This window comes from Aegilops tauschii, chromosome 3, assembly GCF_002575655.3.
Source record: "Aegilops tauschii subsp. strangulata cultivar AL8/78 chromosome 3, Aet v6.0, whole genome shotgun sequence".
Taxonomy (NCBI): Eukaryota; Viridiplantae; Streptophyta; class Magnoliopsida; order Poales; family Poaceae; genus Aegilops; species Aegilops tauschii.
In genome coordinates this window covers 180,101,462-180,108,196 of record NC_053037.3, presented here as the reverse complement: position 1 = coordinate 180,108,196, position 6,735 = coordinate 180,101,462, and the positions used below count along the sequence as shown (strand labels likewise).

General features: G+C 41.2%; 1 long non-coding RNA gene across 47 annotated transcripts; it reads right to left on the bottom strand.

Annotated features, from left to right (window-relative positions):
• LOC109771436 (uncharacterized) lies at nt 1-5,825 on the bottom strand. Of its 47 annotated transcripts, none has more exons than XR_012204669.1 (14): nt 5,537-5,825; nt 5,384-5,459; nt 4,841-4,948; nt 4,435-4,573; nt 4,022-4,354; nt 3,411-3,474; nt 3,170-3,287; nt 3,000-3,042; nt 2,602-2,791; nt 1,600-1,666; nt 1,402-1,505; nt 1,188-1,269; nt 852-978; nt 1-777 (listed from the first exon to the last, which is right to left on the bottom strand). It is a non-coding gene; the product is annotated as an uncharacterized lncRNA (long non-coding RNA). The 47 variants fall into 47 exon arrangements; XR_012204659.1 differs by lacking the exon at nt 3,000-3,042 and adding an exon at nt 1,769-1,805; XR_012204684.1 differs by lacking the exon at nt 1,402-1,505 and adding an exon at nt 5,031-5,139 and having other exon boundaries at nt 4,022-4,140; nt 5,537-5,804.
• Nucleotides 5,826-6,735: the final 910 nt, after the last annotated feature.

Here is a 6,735-nt window from a genome sequence, read left to right as displayed (position 1 = left end):
TTTAATTACAAACTCATTGAATCATTTATCACTGATGCAAAGTCAAGTAGGATTACACTTATCACTGATTCAAAAGTCAAGAAGGATTACAATCTAGAAGTCATAGCAAAAAATTATTGCTTCCAATTGAAACAAGCTAACAAAAAATAATTGTGTACTGGATGGCTAACCATCAAGCAGCGGAAGCCACCCATGCTTCCAAGGCATGATGATGAAGCAACACATATGCAGTGGCTACCAATCTTTGCGCCATCGCGCGACCCCCTTGAATCTGAACACTGGCATGGGCATAGCTGCCAGCACCGCCTTGTCAAGCCACCCTCCCCCCTCGGCTGGTGATCTTGTGGATTTTGCTATCCATCATTTTCCATAATAATGAGAATGCTCCATGTCGGCCCGACCACCGTGCCGTATCCATCTTGCATGGCACCCAGGTAGACTGCACACTCCTCCCCGACCTTGCTGTCGCAACCATGCGTCCGCGCCTTTTGAATGTGACACCTTGTCGAGCCCCCTCTGCCGGTCCTCTTCCTCATCGACCCGGCCCGTTCGATGCACACCGTCCCTTTTGCTCCATCAGACGTACAGGTAGTTGAGGTACAGTATGAGGCACACCATGAGCTCCAGGGCCACGCTGGAGCTGCAGCAACCCCCGCCGCCGCCCTCGTCATGAAAAAGAAATAATACCTTCAGTATGCTTATCAACAAAGCAGCAAAACTACTCCTAAGCAAAAAAGTGCTGGTGCCTCAAAACCAATATATCCCCCTTGATGCAATCTACAAACAAGTGGTTTTGAGTTAGATTCATAAAATGTCAAATTGAAATTTGGAGTGGAAGGAGACAAATAAACCTTCCATAAAATTCTTCAGAGATTTCAACAGCAAGAGAAAGCTTCCGTGTACTGTCACGGGCGAGGATGTTGATGAGATGACAAAGTCCACTGCAGCAGGCGTACCCTCCATCCGTTGATGTCGCCGCTGCCGACAACTTGATGTCATTGTTAGCTTGTTGTGTGTCTATGTCAGTTATCATATTAATACCAAACAAGCAATGGAAAATGAAATCTTAAAGAAATTATTTTGTGATTATGTGGGCATGAAATATCCTAATGCATTGCTCGAACAGACATCTGCATAAACAAAGTGGAAAGCAATGACAAATTATGAAAGTATGAACCAGAACGTACCTACAAAATGTAAATTTGTTCCCTGCCACTGCACATTGACGAATGGAATTGCAAGCTCTCTTTCATATTCTCAGTGGTTACTCTGCAAAGCATCAGATCAAGTGATCAGCAATTGTATCAGCGCCGCTTGAATTCTTTGTTGCAGTTAAATGATAAGTATAGAGACCTCCTAAGAATAATGTTTGCTAAAAATTGCATGTATGCAAGCCAATACCTTGTTAGTTGTTGCACGACAAAATTGACAATGGTAATCAAGGCTATAATTAAATTACCCAATCAAAACTCCATTTTACTGGTCGAGTCCCTTGAATTGCATTTCTTAACATATATACACAAACTATTAGGATAAGATACATGATGGTTCTTCAGGAAGCTAAGGGGGGAATGAATAAATTCTGAAGGGAAGAATCACCTGCTTTGAATTTTTTGGTGATGATTCCATCCAGAAAAAAAAACACCATAGACAGAGGCAAAGCAACCTATATTGATGAGCAATAGGAAACATCAATCTAAAAAATTGCACCGGTTTGTACTGATATTCAAAGGATGCTTCCAGAATTAGTTTTTTCCAAGATTTGTACATAAGCAACATGCTGTTCGGAGGCAGCCTGCGTCAAACTGGACACGGACGACAAAAAGTTAGTGGGAAAAGTCTGCTTGATCTCTCCATCGACCATCTAAACAGCGTGCAAGATTCTTATTGATGTTGTGACGCTTTAACAGAACATTCCACATTTCTTCTATAGTGCATATATCTAAGGCTTACATATGCCTTTGGCAGCAGAGTTAATGCCCAAAAAAAGGCTTATAGCATAGTAAGTGAAGCAACACTATACATTGGCTACTTCCCATCAAATTTATGGAAGCAAAAAAATAGAAAAAGAAATGCCACTGATTGTTAGGTATATAAGCAAAACAAATAAAACGTGAATAGAAGATATCTTTTGATTTATTTTTTCCCATGATTAACTTATGACACATGTTTTCCAAAACATATTTCATATTTCTCACAGAATAGGTCTCAGTGTTTCCACGATGCTGACACTCGCATATATGACATTAGTTTGAAATTTGTAGCTAGACGAATGATGGAGGTTTCCAGCCTATTAAAACATTACCATTGGTCATGATCGCCACACCAAATGACGATTTAGCACCAAACGCATAGATATCTCCACAACTATTGATGGCATGTAAAGGTTTGAAAACAAAATTGAAGACCCATTTATGAAAAAAAAATCACGCAAGAACATACCACAAAGTCTTCAGAAGTCATATCTTACTATTATGAAAGTAAAAATAAATAATTTGGTTGTGCGTGTAATTTAATTAGCATCACACTCTAAATCCGTAAGTTCAATCATTCCTACATTTATGTTATACTTACAGTGGAGAGAAGTTAGATAATACTCACCCTGTGGTGACCAATCTAATAGGATGCTTTTCTATATTTGGATCAGAAGGATTGGAATGCATCCATTTATCTGTGCCTATCTTCGTGATGTACGCTGTTGCTTCTGTTCTTCCTTCTTAGTTCAGAGCGGATTTCCTTAGCGCCTGGTTAGAATTAAGTCTTGAAGTATACATGCCCATATTTGGATCGTCTACGGAAGAAAGAAATCATGTATCTAGTAAGCATTAACATGCACATTTCTGTTGCATTCCTTCTGTTGGTGGATTAACAACAGATAAACTCACAAAACTACAACAGAGGATAGCAGAATACAAAAGCAGAGCAATGGGTAAGAACTGAAAGATGATGGAAAAGAAAAATTATGAAATCATAAAATAGTTTCCATAATCCAGCACTACCTCCAGAATTCAGTTGTTGCTCAATTGATTGATTAGCATGCCTCTGAAACCAAGGATTTCAAGTGTGATTAATAGATTTAGCATCTTATAAAGTATTTTCTTGCGAGGGAATCTTATAGAGTAGATGATGTGCCGACAATTTTTTAGCTTTCCATGGTTAATAGTAATACCTAACCAAACAATATGTTGCGGCTGTTGCCTGCTCCCGGTACCAAAACCTGAATTGGTTGGGTTCACTGTTGGTTAGAGTTGGCGTGCACGAACCTGCACTGCTCCTCGTATTTGCAACTGCATTCACCATCCAAAACCAGCATTAAATACAAATCCACAGCGCACGGCGGACTTAGGGCAGGAGTAACGAATTCGATTCAGTGGCCGTGTTTGAATTAGAGCAGGGATGGATCAGGTTACCTGTCATGCTGGTAGTTTCTGTAGAGCTCCGGACGTCGATTCATCGTCGGCGAAGGGGTCGATCCTAAATGACAAGCAAAATCATGTACTACTATGCGAACCAAGATAATATGATCGTCATAACTGAGACCAGAAGTCATGGTAGTCAAGCAGATATGGCTAGCTTGTCCAAACTAAAGAAGCCAAAAGTATACTGCTGTAAGAACCTAGATTTATTTTGATTAGACAGTGTAAGGTAGCCATATCTCAGTAGTATTTTCTTAATAAAGCACGTCTGATTATGATATTTTACAAACTAAATTTAATAAAGGGCCACATCTAAAGCAATGAAATAGTGCACTACCAGTAGCAGGCAATTAGTGCTCCAAACCAAATGGGGGCCATTGTCGGCAACTTCATATTAAAGTTCGAATTCTAGTTTGTTCATATCAGAATCTACAAATCAAATTAAAAGGATTATCGACGCAGCATTTCAAGTGTGTTGTGTGTATGTATATGCAAACACACATAGTGCTAGTTCATGATTCGAAATATGTAGGTAGGAAGGTGTGAAAGATAGCAACAAATTTCTATATCATCAACAAATGAGAAGAGTGAACACGAGAAATTACGCTTGAGCCGAAGAAGTAGTGGCCGTCCATATTGTTACAAGAGGTGCTGGACATTGATGTGGCTGAAAATACTCGAGCAATTTGTGCAGGCACCCACTCATGAAATTGCCTAGCGAAATCTGGTCATCAAAAAAATTAACAAATGTGCAGCAGATGATCCAGACTATAAGAAAAAATAATTTACTATCAGTATTCACAGCATCTAAATACAGGTGCCTCATGAATGCTTTGCTCCCTCTGCTGGGGACGTTGACAGGTAGCTCTAAGTATGTTGGTGACCTGTTTATAATTCAACTTCTTAGAGTACCTTTGCCCTTCAACAAGCTTGCATGCCTACAACCAATTTGTAGGAAACACTGGACAAATGCTATCTAATTAAAACATGAGGAAGCATTCATGGATAGATACAGTACCTCCATAGGCAAATATACAGGCCGATAATCACTTCCAGACTGCAGGCAGGGCCAAGTAGTATACTGCAGATTGCAGTTGTATATGTCCTTGAAGTACTGAACGACTGGCATTATTGTTCCTCTCTCATCAACAGGAAATCTAACAACAACAAAATAACAGAAGTAAAACAACATTAGAGAGAGAAAGTAACCACCTACAGATATCAAATGCATGGGCCTCAGGTAGAATGTTGTATGCAAAGCTATTCATCTACCCAATTTCTCACACACCAACATGAACAAACAAGCAACAAAGGCCTCAAGTCTATAAGCCACATCTTTCCAGAAATACAATGGGCTAATTTGCTGTTCTAGAACATAGAGACTAATGCTCAAATATATAACATCATACGAAAAAGATTATTACTTCCGCTGGCTCAATGTGGACAGGAGTAATTCCTGTTATCTTCTATTTTCTGATTTGGTCTTTCTGGTGGTTTGCTTCAACACGAACACCACGCAGTGCTTTCTTTATCTACATATATAATGGGTATGAAAGAAATTAGTCAACTACCTGCAGCTAATAACATTGTAGTCTACATAACCGTTTTTTTTACTTTGCACGGTACATGTCTGTTAGCGGGCGTGATGCATCATGTAAGTCGAGGAGCTCTTGCACAAATTGGATCATAGTCACATGCTTGAAAACGGATGTAACAAATATATCTAAAAAACAAAGTGTGAATTAGATAAATAAGACGATAATCCTCACAGTAGATAAAACCTTACAGCTCTCCAAGCACAAACAGATGTAGCATGACAGTAGATAAAACCCTAGAAAATGCCATGGCTCAATGTCCAGCACACATAGAAAAATTCACCATGGCTCGACACGCAGAGGCACAGATCACATAAGGTGATGAAGAACACACCCAGGAGCTGGTTTTGGGAGGGGAGGAGGGGTTCGTACCTCCTGCCTACTCAGCCGCCATGGCCAAAGAAGGGCTAGGGTTGGGGCTGCTTCATGATCAGAGAGAGATGCTCTCCTGTAGCAGAGAAGAGAGGGAGCTTCACGAACAGAGAACCAACTCCAAATCGAACACAAAAGAGATGGAGAGAGCACCTTGTCCATGGCATTCGATCTGGGGCGAGGTGAAGGGGGGGAGCTTGCCAGTGGTGGGGATAAGATAAGCAGGAGAGGGGGGTGGGTTGTAGGCTGTTGGCCAGGGCGCTGGTGGTGGCGCTGGCGGTGGCGGCAGCGGCGGCGGCGGCGGTGGGGGAGGGCTCCGGTGAGTGGTGGCGGCAGCAGACGAGGAAGAGGGGGAGGGAGAGGAATCGGGGAGGAGGGGGCGGCGAATGGGGAACGGGGGCTCGTGTAACGCCCCGGATCCGATGCGCCAGGTGTTGTCTGCGAGTTATTCGCCGTCCTTGTCTTGTCATTTGCTGGCGTGTTGCATTTTGCCATGTCATCATCTGCATTTCTTCTGCATGTTTTTCCAAACTTGCATCCGTCCGGGTTCTCCCAGTTCTCTCCGTTGTCCGTTTTGAGCACAGACACACTCGCACGCAAATCCTAATTCTTTCCGGTGATTCATTCTCTTTTCGTTATTCGTTTCTATTCCTACGGTGGCTCGTTCAAGATTCTTTTTGTTGTTATCATATCATTTCATTCGTTCTTTCCAAATCCTACCGGTGGTTCACGAAGACTTTCTCAAGTTTTGCGCTATATCCCCTTAATCTTTCCAACGAGAATAAGTAGTATGCAAATCCATTGTTTCTCATCAATTTAATTGGTGAAGGATAAGCATAACGTAATCCTTATTCTTCTTTCTTCAAATGGTTTTATCTCTTCTTTTCGGAGATTGTTCATCTTATCACTTTCTCGGTTCAAAGTGTTTTCATCTTTTCTTTTCCGGAATTCTAAGCTTCTCGCCGATTTCGTCGTGAACCTCCATCCAAATCGTCGCAAGGATTTAATCTTATCCCTTTCATCCTTCAATTTTATCTCGTCGTCCTTTTTTTACCGGAGTTCATCACGGTGGTTCGTCATGATTTAATTCATTCTTCAAGTGTTCATCAAGATTCTTGTAGGCGTAGCTCAAGTATCTTCTTCTTGCTTCTCAAAGTGCAATTAATTCTCCATATTCTTCTGAAGTGGAGTTTTGCATTTCCTCGTTCCTCTCAGCTTTTCAATCTTTTCCGTTTGTGGTTGGTTATCACCTCTTGATTTTGAGATGTACCCATAAGACCACAACAAGCTTATTCTTTTCGTTGTTGATTTTCTCAACAACTTCGTTCAATCCTTCCTCCTAAGGATGCTTT